Raw genomic sequence first — 15,086 nt, 5'->3', positions numbered from 1 at the left:
CTGTTAATGGATGAATGTCTAACCATGTTGTGTTTGGTTAGTTGCACTGAAAGTGATGGGAATATGTGTGTGTGTGTGTGTATGTGCGTGTGTTTGTGTGTTTGTGTATTTGTGTGTGTGTGGGGGGGGTGGGGGGGGGGGTGGAAGAATTGTACTCTCACAACAGAATCAAGGTCATTTCAATTTGTAAACAAGTATTTTTTCTCTCTCTCTCTCTGTCTCTCTCTCTCTGTCTCTCTCTCTCTTTTTAACCATGCAGCATATAGTTAGTAAATACGATATATCTTGAAAACCTGTTTTTCACTGGAACACAGCAACGTTTGATCTAGCCTTGAACATTGCTAATGTGCCGTACAATAACATGGAGCAGGCTTTTCGCCTGAGGCTCAGGGTTGTGCTGGACCTCAATTATGCTGCTTGGCTGTGGAACATTTCCTCTGGAGAATATAGTGCATTATACATGCCTCTGGACAACCTCACGCTTCCCGTCAGCTCCGGCTCAACCTGTCAGGTGCTTATTACTCATGCTTCCTCCTGTGTCGACACTGGCCAACAAACAGGTGTCTCTGGCATAAAATATCCCTTTTTTTTTAAAGTTTGCTGCATTTTCATTATCTGCATACAGCTCGGAGATACAACGGAAAGTGTGGATGGTTATTACCTTAGGGGCTTTCTCTGGTTTTTTTTTTTCTCTTTTTTTTTATAGCCGGGGAAAGCATGTCCTGTGAATGGACAATCCGTGTTTTACAGTCGAGACCCTCTGCCCTAATGACAGGGTCTGTCTGAACGCTGTCTATGGTGGAAAGTGGGTTATGTTGTGTGCAAAAGTTCCAGGTTTTAGAATTGCAACGCAATGTCTTGTAATTTTGAATATTACATGACTGCGGAGGAGTTGTTCCTTAGTGAGGAATCTAATCTGTATGTCCCGGTGAAGACTCCGACCAAGTGAAAAATATTTTTAATGAGCACTATAAATCACTTCACATGATGCAATGCATCAGTTGACATTCTATATCTGTTTATTGGGTGGAGAGGAGCCGGTAGAAGGATTTCATTAGTAATCTGATTGGTAACTGAATTTTGTTTCGCAACATTCCTGTCTCTCCGTTTTAGTGGGGAGAAATAAATGCTAGAGAGTGAAGCTCTAGATCCTGTTTTCAGAGCTGTAAAATGACAGGCTCTCATCTGGTGCTGACACTTTCACATCAACAAGCCTAGCGAGCTCTTTCCGAAAAAGCGCCGGAGGCGAAGGATTTCTGACAGGTCGAGACAGAGAATAGAGAACAGTTGAAATGACAATCTCTACCCCCCCCCCCCCCCAAAAAAATCCCCTGATTTCACTTCACAGCTAAAGTACAAGAAATATTCCCCAAACTAGATCTGTCCAGAGTAGCCCATTATACCCTGTTTAGCTAGAGCAGACAGAGAGCTGCACACATTGTTAACAGACCAGGGAGTGCAACACTTGAACATTTCATTTGATATTTTTCTGGGAAAAAAAAAAAAATTAATGGAGGTGTTCCAAAAGGACCCTCCCAGTTGTGATGCTTCGTTGAGTCTCACAAATATTTGGCATTTGTCGAGACTTCCAAGAGCTTGTTTCTCCTTACAAAAGGCCGTTAATTGGATGGGAAGGATAAACTGTTTTCAGTCTGTTTGATTCCTAACAACATTCAAATATGTCTTTTATAAAAGTAGGAATGCTTTGCTAAGTGATTTTATCCTTGAGTTTTGTTTTTTTTTTTTTTTTCTGTGGAAGGCCCCTAGTTTGACCTGTAAATCAGCAGGGGTCCTTTTTCCCCATACTCAGCAGGACGCTGCCCGAAACAGTTGCGGTTGTCTGAGAGCTTTCAGTGCTTGTCCATCTTGCGGTGTTTTGAGGGGGATTACAAAGCTAAAGGGTAAGCTTAACCCAGGGCCTGTCTGTCTAAGCCGTTCCCCTTAGACCCTGCACAATAACAACGCACACCCAAGCAACAGAGAACAAAACACAACGCCATCACATCATTATTGCATAACAGGTTTTTATTGTTTCAGTTTTTAGACTTTTAATGAGGACGATCGTTTTATATTCTGTGGGTTTTTTTTTTTAAATTATTATTAATTTGTTACTTCAATGAAAGAAAAAAATACAGTAGGAGCTAAGACAAGGGATGAAGACTTCAACGTTTGGATATTAGTTTTTCCATTTCACTGTGTTCTCTGCGTCCAAAGCAAGTAATCTTGTTTATCAATTAATCCATACATGTGTAGATTCATATAGTGCTTATTTTAATCCTGGATGTTAAATCAAAATGGCATGGCAAAGACTGTTCTAGAAAAGCCAGAAGCACTTTTCTTTGTGGGACTGTGCTATGCTGTGCTTCTTCTCCCTTATCCTAAACGTAAGCTAGGTTTGGGGTTGGTGCATCTCCATTGCAAAGTAGACAGTCTGGTTATGTATGGGTTCCCACTTACCTTGATCTCGTCAGACATGTTGGCTTTGACAGACTGAAAGTGTAGCTTCCTAGACAGACAGATAAAAGGAAGCTGGTTTCCATTTCAGTGAGAGAGACTCTCTCACTGGAGGGCATGACAGCCCTTGATGAATCCTGACAGCTCAGGACTTTCCAGAACTTTCATGTCATGATACTGGAGTCAAATAGCTGCAGGATAGATGGATTTCCCATTCTCCACTGCCTAATGAGTTCTCAAAGATCAACACTAAAAGTCAAGGCAAGAACCCAGTCAGCAATATAATATATACATTACATTTTGAAACATACCCACATCTTTAATATTTGTTTTTATAAAGCCTGAACATGCCAAAAGCATCACAAACAGAATACCAGTAGCTAATATCATGCACAATCAATCTCAAACAAATGCATACACACACACACACAGGCACACAGATGCACACACACAGACACACACACAGACACACACACACGAACAAAGACAGGGGCACTGGGGGTTGAGGGATTCGGTGGGATGGTGGTGGATTTAATGCTGTTTGTGCGCTGGTTTGAAATTACCATTACAGGCGCAGACATGTTGTACTTAATTCTGGTCCAAGAGGCTCCAATAGGCCTTAATGTGGCAGAATGCTGTTTCCGTTCATGAGATTTTAAATGAGACAGCTTTGTAAGACATGAGATCATGATACCCGCAGCACTCTTTAAACAATTTTACATGCATGAAAACATGCATTCATGCACAAGCACGCACAACAAAATGCACCACACAGTCAAATAGCACACACACACACACACACACACACACACACACACACGCACACACACGCACACACTCACACGCATGCATACAAAGATGGAGAGAGGGAGGGACTGAGGTAGAAAGGGAGAGAGAGATTAGAATAAAGAAGAAGAAGATGAATAGCTGGATAATTAGCCTCATCTCCTTGGATCTGACAGAAATATGCAGTCTAGATGGATGAGATCTACGGAAAAGAGCTGCCTACTCCAACCCCCCCATTACCCCCTCAAACCCCTCCCCCAGTCGCTTGTCCCTCTCCTTCTCCCTTGTCCCACCATTCAAACTGGAGAAGGTCAGAGCATCTTACTGGTTAGCTGTCAGCGCCTATTTACAAAACATTGCATTCCAACTTTCTAACGTGAGGTAAAACGTCAAAAATAACTCCAACCCAGACAGATACGAGAGGGGGGAGAAATTATGGACCGTGAAGAAAAGGCAAGTTTTTCAATAAATGGGGAAACATTTCTCCCGGAACCTTACGTGTTTGTTTTGGAGGTTTAAGACATGGACAAATTGGACGAAATGAGTGAACTGATCTCAGGAACAGCTAAACTGATCTTAGAGTCCATTACCAAACGATTTTAGTCAAGGCTATAAATGTGAGGAGATAATGAGCAAATACAGGGATGATAAACATCAGGATATTAAAGATCATGAGCTACGATATAAACAGCAATAAACCCTTAGTGAAATGTTTTAAGCCCTAACAGTCTTTTAATGGAAACACGCTGATGTCTTTGTGTACCACTTTATTCATTACCGCCATCTAGATGAACCTTTGAAAAGCAAGTGGACAACAGAGCATTAAAACGTGCTACACGCAGTATTTGCTCTCTCAGTAAACACGTCCAGATCTTAGCACGAGGTGAGAAATGTGCGAGAGCATTACCAGATACATTTGTTTGGTCATGTTTCCTGCACTTATGTTTCAAAGTGACAGATTTACTCTTTCGTACCAAACAAATGTACCATACAGTCTCTGGAGAGGATACGCAATCAGTACCTTTTTTTTTGCCTTTTTCACTTGCATGGTCTTTGAGGAATTTCACTCAAATTACTGCCTGATGTTCTCGCCGCCTGGTCCCTCTTCTTCTTTTTTTTTTTTCTTTGTCGTCTTCGAAGCAAATGATTTTGCATGTTGTACTTGACTTGGCAGTGGATGTGTTTTCATTTAGGAACATTTATGAAAATAGAGATAAGACGCAGCCAATTTCTGACTCCGTGATAAAGGAAAAAAATAAAGAGCTTATTAGCGCTTGTCTCAAACAATAACAGACCGTATAGGATTTTAAGTCTGTTAGAATTGTTTCTGTCATTTGTTATCATTGCTCTATTGGGGCTTATATCTTATAATTATATGTCAGTTATTAGCCAAACTAAACCCTGTTTATTTGAATTTGGATTTTTTTCACTGTTCTTTGGGTTTTTTTACGTTACAGACTCAGTGAGATAAGTAAAACTGAAACCCAATGTGCAGATATGACTGATAAATTCCGGCCTTGCTGGCTGACTCAGGGAAGCTTTTGCCAGGAAAACAGATAGACACAGGTGGGTCTCATTCACTGTCGTCACCTCCTTCCTCTTCCTCATCTGATATGGGAAATTGTTCATTTCCGTCAAAGAAAGCTGACCCTTCCATGATACTAAGGTGACGCCAACAACACAGCATATGTCTAACTATTACATGACTTGGGTTTTAGATTCATGTTCCTTTTATCCCCTATACTGCATCTCTCAGTTGAATGTTTTCAAAGCAGTTCAGGTACCGCAACTAGTCATTTAATGCAAATAAGAAGATGATTAAAGCATATATTTCAGTTCACGGGTGAACATGTGCTTTTAATTATCTTATACAGGTGACCCACAAATTACGCCCTCTAACAAAGACCCCAGAGTCCCGGAATATATGGATTAAATATACTGTACAGCCTACAAGAGGGACAGATTAATTTTTAGTGGGTGAAATGAGAAAAAGACTCAGTATTGGCAAATATTCAGTCTGGCAATGGATTCTGATTGCACTGACATGCCAAAGATGAAGGTGATATCCATAAATAGGAGTTTTCATTATATATTTTATGATTTGCTTCTCAGTCCAAAGAGAGCTGTGATACAGAGATAAAAAAGAAAAACAATAAAACATTTTTTTTACACAACTAACATTGGCAAACATTCCTGTCACTTATACGAATCTGACAAACATTTATGTCACGTCCATGAATCCAGCTCCACCTTAGGGGACCGCGGTAGCTTTTAAAGCGCAAAACCACGTCAGCATTTGAGTTCACACGGTACTCTAATTACACCGATTTCCCAGACTCTGTAACTATTGTTGGCAAAACCCAGATACTATGAAAGTACTATGCAATAATTGCGTGCGCATACGTACCAGGAAAACCTAGTGCGTGAGACTGCAGAATTCTATTGTTTAACTCACTCTATATAAATATATATATATATATTTTTTGCAAGATATGAGTCATCAGGACAATGCATTTATAGTATACTGTGTCCACATTGTTTCCTCTCAGAGGAAGATGGTAGGTGCCTTTCTGTTCTGCCCATCCATGGACAGTGCCAATGCGTCATATCAAACTGTGTTCAAAGGATATCCTGGTACTACAGTGCCCTGGGTGGGTTTCTCCACTACACCCCTCTGTGACATACTCCATGTTTCCTGCTGTTTTAAGGCAAGCCCCTTTGGCAAACAATTCCAGTGAACAGCACTGAAAAAATAAAAATCTATATCCCCAAAAAAGGTCCAAAAGTTGCACTGAGTAACACCCTGAAAGATTGTTCGCAAGCAGTGAGAACACCTTAGATTGAGAAAAAAAATTTATACTGATTCACCCAGTTGGAAGATTTCAATACACAATGAGTCTAACTCACATAGATACTGGGTGGTCTGCGGTACCAGTGAACCCACTTTCATTGACAAGGGTTGTGTGCAAGCACTTTTGTCAGTGTGTGTGTGTGTGTGTGTGCGTGTGTGTGTGTGTGTGTGTGTGTTTTAAAAAGACTTAGAGAAAAAAGAACTTGGGTTGCGTCATCTTTCTCATTCAACCCTAAAACAAGTCTTTGAGAATCAACTGCCATTCCCTGAAGTCACCCGTCAGTCTTTCTCCTAAACACCATAAATCACACTCATCGGGTGACATGAACGACGGGAGTTACGTGACTGTCACAACAGGTACAACATCCCCCGGAGGAAGTTGCAGCGCGATTCCTGCGTTTGCAGCTTATCGGCAGACAGGGGGTTTACGGCTGGGGGGGGACGGACTTTTGACTGATTGAAGGGCAAAGGGTCCGTGGCTCTTTTTCGAGTGCAGCATGACCTTTGCACAAAAGGCCTAGGCGAAAAAGCGCACTTGTTTTGGGAGTGTGGAGGCACCCAGGAAAGGAATGAGCATGCCTTCATGTGAATGCTGTCTTTAATCCCCCCTCCTGGTCACCCTTGCTCCTCTTGTTGTGTGCCACAGAGACTGGACCTTCAAGAATCCCAGGAATTCTTCGACATTTTTCCCCCTATTCCCTCCAGCGAGCCGCTGAGCACAATTACAAGTAACGTCTCTCTAGGGACATAGACTTTGCGGTCTGGTGTCTCCCTCTCTGTCTATCACATCATCCTTTTCTTATGGTTAATTCTGAATCACATATAAATTGAAATCACATGTACACCCACACACACACACACACAAATGATTCTAAGTGTGGTAATTCTGGTTGTATGAATCCTTGTAGCTCTTTGTTATTTGGTGTTATTTTCTGTCAAATGATATTTTTCAATCCAAGTAAATCTCAAAAAAAGACTAATCTGTATTGTATTTGTTCATCAAAGCCACATGACAACACTTTACACTACACTACGTGATTCCACACTACATTATTATTCTAGAAATCAAGTCCCCCTTTTCAGCAGTCTCCTGAATTCTAATACCATAATTCACTTTTCTTCACATACCATCTGATGGGAGAACAAATATGGTGTTCATTCTGTTCCTATGCAAAGCATCAATACACCATGCAGTTTGCTGGACTGTTTGAACAATTCAGTCACACAGACTTAGCATAATAGGGAGGTCTTGACCTCAAGACCCCCAACCCCCAATAGCCTAGTTGATTCTTTTGCCACTTGGACATTTCATCAGCACTGTTAACCAGCAGTACAGATCTGACGTGAGGACCGGATGAACATTTAAGAGCAAAAGCTCATTCTCTGACTTGCCCACACGACACTTTTAAAGCTCAGTTCCACGGGGATTTTAACCTCTCTACAGTGGAATCAGGCATATGCAGACTGGTGTCATGTAGACACACAATTGATTCATAATGTACACGCCTAACACATGCTGGTTTTCAAATCATGCTTAAAAGTGCATTAGTACAATACTGGGTAAAAAAAAAAAAAAGAGAGAGAGAGAGAGAGAGAGAGAGATTAATCCAGACATATACGTAGACTGAAATTGAAGTACTCAGTGTTGAATTTTAATCTTTTCAAAGCTTAATTTATTTTAACATCCCTGCTCATAGCTGATAAGACTGTAACTGTTGGGTTGTCATTGACTTCTAACAGTCCCTGAGACCTGCTCTAGCTCTGCCTCTTATCAAAGAGAATTAAATATGAAGCTACACCCTTAGCCCAAGTGTTATTGAGCTAAATACTCTCACATTATAAGAAGAGTGCACGGGATACTAAATTAAAAATTGAGTATTAACGATTCTTCCAGTGCTAATGAACGTTCAGTTCAAATTAAATAAGTAAGCAAGGGAATAAAATCTGTCAGAAGTGCTCTCAAAGTGCTGCCCGACCGTCTAAAAGTGAGATTGATGCTTCCAGTCTGGCACGTAGCTAGTTAACTGTGACACGGCTGGCTGGGTTTAACAGAGAGGTAGCAGAAACTGAGGAGAGCGGCGGTGCAGAGAGCGAGGTAAAATACAGCACAGTCAACACCTGCAAGTACTTGACGGGACTCATACAGCAAGAACTGGTTGATCCCATTGTCGATGTAGAGCTGTCCAACCACTTATTTTAAAATGACAGCCATTTAGAGGATATGTAATGGATTTTTAGATCGCGTAATACACAAAGGCTGCAATTTAAGGAAATTTTCATTCCTTGCGTGTGGAAACTTTCTGCGTTATTCAGGGCGAACTGAAAGAGCTGCGACAAATGGACTAAGTTACACATATAGCCCATATCTCTTTTGTTTCTGAGAGTGTTTTGTTTGCGGAAGAAACAATAGGAGAACATTTATGGACAGCTGTGAATAACGCCCCGGAATGTAATATCTACCATTGTGGCAAGTTCGGGAGTTACCTGCCGTAGAAGTAAGTTTTTTTCCTCCTAACTTCACAAGACTGGAAAGAGAGCTTTGTTTACTGTTGTGTACAATATTAATTAGTGTCATGAAGAGTTGCTGACAAACAATTAAAATCGTTATGATACTCAAATTTATGCTCGGTGCTGATAATGATGGTTGTCGCTGCGCTTGTTGCATGTCATTTGATAATAGCCTACCTGTATTTGCATTTGGAGGACATACTGAGGCGAGATACCGTTTTGAACTATTATAATGCTCCTTTCATTTTCTTTTGCATGCGGAGTAGGTAAGACAGTAAGACAAGTAGTATCCTCAACGTTTAAAGGGCGTAGGGAATAGAGAGAACTTCTATGAGTTGTGCGTTTTAAGGATGCAACGAGATCTTAACATCAGCTTTCGTCCTCCACTTCGCACGCACACACGAACTCTCTCTGCAATTCTCAGTTTCCCGTTAAACAAATTCACCAGTTAACTTTTGAAGTCAAAGCGATGAAATTAAATGCATATTATGTGTTTCTCTTTTAGTGGACCTATTCATTATTCATTCACTAGCACTGTTGACGTGGTTATGTATTATGTATGTTCTGTTAAAAGCCTAACTGTTTTGTGACCTATCTGTCTGTGCTCTCATAATGTCAGATGTTTTGTATCGCCATCATTTAATGATTAAAACTGTTATCCAAACACTAGGTCCTAAATTTTACTGAGTTTGAGCTTACGCTAACATTAAATATTGATGCATTGAAGGACTCTTGAAGTCAAACTGACCTTGCAGCTGTCAGGCGAGTAGGCCTGACATGTTCTTTTAACAGAATAGTTTATTGCAGGTCAGACAGACTGGGGAAAACTGCAGTTTTAGACAGTTGCTTAATTTGTGATAGCCTTGAATAAATGTCAGGTTTCGTTAAACATATGTATAACAATGTGTTCCGTTTGAATTGGTTGTGCTACGGTTGGCACGATTTAGAAATGCATTCATCACACCTTATGTTTGATGTTTGATGGAGAACCTCGCGCAGCTTCACCAAGGGATATTTCAAATAATGCAGCGAAAACATGAAAAAGCTCTTAGTGGCTACGCTTTTATGGTTGTTGTGTCGGCTACGTCCTTCACGCTGGGTTAAATATTGAAGGAAATGTTCATAAGGATGACCATCACCTGTAAGACAAAAAAGGTTTAATATTTTCCCTTCTCTTTTCTTGATTGCCTCGCTGTAAGAAAAAAAAAATGAAATCTCAAATGAACTGAGGCCTGAAGCATTCATGTAACCAAATGAATGTAGTTTACACTTTAGGGGAATATATAAAGTGTCGTTCGGGGCTCTCCAACGACAACAAAAACGATTTAAAACTTCGCACTCCGTGAATGAGTGTTCCACACTGCTGTGTGGCTTTCGATATTCTCTAAATTGTGATATGTATCATTTAACAGTAGCACACAAAGCACATATAGCACATTTTAATCCCAGTAACGACAAATCTATGCAATAGAATAAAGGCTGAATATAAATAAAGCATTGTTATGCTGATTTATACAAAATTAAATCAGAATAATATCTCCATCATCACCTTTACAATTTTGAATATAGCATATTGATTTGGACAAATCAATGATTGAAATACTATCTCACTTATATCTCACTTATGCCTATATACTTCCCAACATCCTGTTTTACAACACTGAGATGAGGTCTGTTAAATTGTAAATACTGCGTTGAAAAAAGTACTCTGGCCTAATGTCTGTACATTGACCTCTTAACATGCTAAGCCGTGTTGTCATATCAATGACAGGCCCCCGGGAAAACTGAACCGAACACACAAAGAGAAGCTAGGCTGAGCTTCTAAGCTGGCATGTATGGAGATCTCCATGTGTTGAATATTAGCACAGATTTGAATATGGGCAGGGTGGGGGTATTTGGCAGACAATGCACCCATTGAAAATAAAACAATATTTTGAATCTGTCCCCATTTTTGTTTCTTGATGGGTCTAAACCACCAAGGCTAAGGTTGTGTAGTAATGCTGACCTTTTTGCTTTGTTTTATGCATTTGTGTTAAGATGAAGATAGTTCACATGGAGATATAGGGCACAAACTTTCAAATAAGCGCCCCCCCCCCCTTTATTTTTAAGAGGGAGCAGAGTTAAGACGTTCCATGGTTTAAAAAAAAAAAAAAGAGAAGTTAAACTATTGCATTTCCATTGCTTTCCATAAAATGGGGATACTCCATAGGCGGAAAAAACTCAGGAGAATGAATGCTTGAATTGTCTTCTTGTTTTTATTTCCCTTAACATTTATTTAACTATCCAGATGACATCCACTCAGCATGTTGACAATCTGTTACATGTTTAAGCAAGAGTGTGTTTAATTATAAAAGTATCCATAAATCCTGCACTGTCACACATTTTAATTAGATTATATCATCAAGCTTTCTCATCATAAGTGTTGGCCAAGCTTGAAGATGCATGTAAATCACTTCCACAATATCACTCATTTTTTTTTGCAAAAACTTGCCAGGGGACTGATCCCCAGTGACCGTTCTACTTCATTCTTTTTGAAACGTGTTCCTGTATTCAGCTGAATCCGTTTCAGACTCATCCTGATTTAATCAAGACTTTGGAGCTTAAGTCACAAATATTTTTTCTCTTTTTCTTTTTTTTTTTTTGTTGTTGTTCTGATATTCATTTAGATATTTGCCTGGCTTGTGTTCATCATCACTTCCTATCCACTCTCTCTCTTCCATTTGTCATCAAGATCTTTGAGCCCTCAAGCAGTTGCCAGGCCAACCCCCCCCCTCCCCCCAACCACCTCCACAAATGGAACACGTCTCTTGAGACGGTCGTCATGACAGCTTCAGTGTGGTATTGGGGATGGTGGAGAGAGGGGGGGGTTCAAATTCGGGCCAGTCTGGGCTCAAGAGGTCAAGAGGAGGGGAAAGTGGGTATGAAAGCGATAATTTAGTGATACTGCTGGGTATGGCAGTACGCCACCCTGCCAAACACACGGACCCAGTTCCCATTCTTTATCCAACTGTCACTTTCAAGAGCCCTTTGCTTTTTCACTGGGCCTTAAATCTGTGTTTTTGTCACAGTTTAATGGGAATGTAAAGTGTCTGTATAAATGAGTGTTTAAAAACATTTCAGTTGCTTGTGTTATTTACCTCATTCATTTTGTGATCTAATGGTTCAGTTTCAGGGGAGCATTTTATCTGGTCATTTAAAAAGAGAAAAGACAAAGTGGTCCATTAAAACCACAAAAATATAAACCAAACTCACTTGTTGCATCTCTTGAGTAAAGAAAGAGTACACTTTTTTTTTTTACACTGACATTAACCACCGGCATTGATGTTAGCTCCTGATCAGACCCTATTGCATTCTTTTAGTACTTGATCGATAATCAATATAGCTGGTCACTCTGCACTTGTCCATGTCACCAAAACTTCAAAAGCAGAAGCACCTGACATGACAAGAATGTTCTCTTCCCCCCCCCCCCCCATATACCCCCCCCCCTTTACACTCCCTCCTAATTCTGGTGCTGCTTTTATAGGGAAAGGCACAATACAGGGGCGTCAATGACCGTGGGCAAGGGTAGCTAATCCATGCAGCTGTCCGCCCAGGGGGTATTAAGCCTTCATTCTGAAGATTCTTGGAGCTGTGCCAACCTGCCCTGGTCTCTTTTAGAAGACCACAGAGGGCCACTGACTGTATTCTCTGTACTGTGAGCGTGGAGAATTTTCAAAAACAAATGTAACCATTGGCTTTATGAAGTCATTGGAAAAACACGTGGAAAAGGCATACAGAACGAATCAGAGGACTGAACGTCGATTCTGGGCTGGATCTGAATCCAATCTCACGCCAGACGAAAGTATTTTCATCAATCTCAATACAAACAATACGCTACCAAATTGTATGATTAACATAAGAATTACTTGAAGAATAAGCCAAATAACCACATTTATGTATTATATATCTGTACTAGCAAAAGCAATGATCAAGTTATGATGACTTGAATTTGAGCCATTTGCCAGGTATATCTGAGACATATATTTCACTTTGATGTCTGAATGATTATCATCATGAACTTACTTTCATTTTTATTGGCAAAAGCAAGTATTAATGTAAAATATGACTCATAAACATAACATTTCATCATGAACCTGACCTGACGCTGGAAAACAGCTGTAAGGTATAAATAGCGGAGCCCAAAGTTCAGGGTAATTGCGAAGGAATCCTGTGTTTATGGTGTAAATGAAAAGAGCAAGCTCCATTGAAACAGGTGTTGGAATGTAATGGGAGGGTGAGGAGGGATGAGTGTAGATCTCTCTCTCTCTCTCTCTCTTTCTCTCTCTCTCTCTCTTTTTCCCTCCTCCCTCCTTTGTGAAAATGTTTTCTAAAGCCCCTGTGCTCAATTTATACCATTACAACAGAAGGGAGCCACTTTGAGGGACTGAGCTCTTGAGTGTGGTGGGGGGGGGATTACAAACAGAGAAGGAGAGAGTGGAGCTGGATAGGCCTGAGAAATACCATATGACTGAGGGGTTACCTTTCTGTGGTGCCATAAGAAGTGATCTGGTGTATCCCCGCTCAGAACTACCTGGGTTACAGTGAAAGGAGCGTGGTAGGCTTTGACTTGTCTCAATGCGTGAAGACTTTTTGATCAAGCTTCATCTTGCAGGATGAAAGGCAGATGTCGGCTTACTCGTTTAGCTATGATTAGAAAAAATGACTATGATTAAGCACTGCCCAAAGTTTGAAAGTTAAGGGAACGTGCCAAGTGTAATTTTCAAATCTGAATTGTGAAAACCCAGTTGTTGTTCTTGTTGTGTGTGTGTGTGTGTGTGTGTGTGTGTGTGTGTGTGGTGACAGCACAACCCTTCTGTTGTCATTCGAAGACAGAAATGGTCTTCACCGATGGTAACATCAAAGAGCAGCAGATAAGATGGCAGGGGACTTAGCAAGTGTTTGAAGAGAGGCGCTGAATCCGGTATTTAGGAGTGAAGAAGCTTAGCAGACAACTCCAAAGTTCGGCTCACCGCCTGGCTCAAACGGTGGACCCCAGATATTGGCACAGGGAGTGGCCAACTTGCTCTGATCTTGGATACAAGCCACAATTCCTTCTACTGCTTGACGCACAAAACTCTCTGACATCAGAGAGTTTATATGCATTTGAAAATAACCTCGCACAAAAAACCTTGCCAATGAAATGAACTTTGCAGAACTGACGTACGGTTCAAGCAGAAAGTGCATATTTTTGTCATGACCGCAATTTATATTAGCGAGGTCGCATGAGTCATTCATGAAATCGGTGTTATTTCAAAATAAAGGTCTATAAACATGGTAGGAATCCTAAAGGGACAGATAAAATCTTTTCGTTTTTACTCAGCTGCAGGAATGGCAGGGTGCACTGTGTTTGTGAGCGAGGGCTGCCCGGTCATTGTCAACGGCCCTGACAAAGCTGGCACGTGTAACCTCTTCTATGTACGCAGACATCCTGCCATCTTCATAAGTTTAAAGAGGTGCTGACGTCTGTAGAGCTGGAAAAGGAGAGAGAATGAATGTGAAAAAGTTCAATCAAACATTGGTTGTTTTATTCATATGTCGTATTTAAATCACAGATCATCGTATGTGACGGTGTTAGCTTTCAATCTAATTTACGTTCCAGAAAAATCCTGTTAAACTTTAACCCAGTTATGACTTTTCATACTTAACCTAATCTGTTACAAAGAAATGCATATTTATAGACGTGGGGTCCAGCTTTTGTAAATGATTATGACATTTTTTTCTTTTTTTTTGAGGGAGATGTGGAAACATGCCCCTCGTTGACCCTCTTGTGCGCCCCCCCACCCCCCCCACCCCCACCCCCACCCCCACCCCCACCCCCCCTCGTGACAGCGGGTGGGTGGGTGAAGGGGGTTGTACTTCAGGCTTGTGGCAGCTTTCTTTCTGAGCAACAGCGCTAATCAGCTCTCGAGTTGACAGCCCCTGTTCACCCAGGCTGCCCAAGCAGAGAGGTGATGGGGCTGACTGCACCGCCTCCCGCTCCACCTCAGGGATCTAATCGCCTGTCTTGTGCTCACATTACCCCCTCTCCTCACCCCCCCCCGCCTCCTCCCCCTCCTTTTTTTTAAAATGAGTGGCTAATTGAAAGGTACTTAAACAACCTCTAGAGGCAGTGAGGCACTTCAGAATCTGGGAGATACGTGACCCTCGATTTTGGCCTAATGAAATTGGAAGTGAGCAGTTTGGAAGGATATCCAAAATTAGGGAAACCCAGCCAGACACTGTCAAGTTGTAAAAATCCTCTTTGAGAAGCCGTAATGAATCATTGTGGCTCGGATTAACTTCTCAAACGGATGATTAATTTCGTGGCTCTGACATGAAAGTGTGCTTAAAATATGACAAAAAAAAAATCCTTTCATTTCATGCATGTATATATGTTGATTTTAATGGTTAGGGATTTAATCAATGTTGATCCAACTTGCTGTCCATTTTTCATACACAGATCCCCCCA

This window comes from Chanos chanos, chromosome 9, assembly GCF_902362185.1.
Source record: "Chanos chanos chromosome 9, fChaCha1.1, whole genome shotgun sequence".
In the NCBI taxonomy this organism is placed as follows: Eukaryota; Metazoa; Chordata; class Actinopteri; order Gonorynchiformes; family Chanidae; genus Chanos; species Chanos chanos.
Note: the sequence above shows the minus strand (reverse complement) of the source record.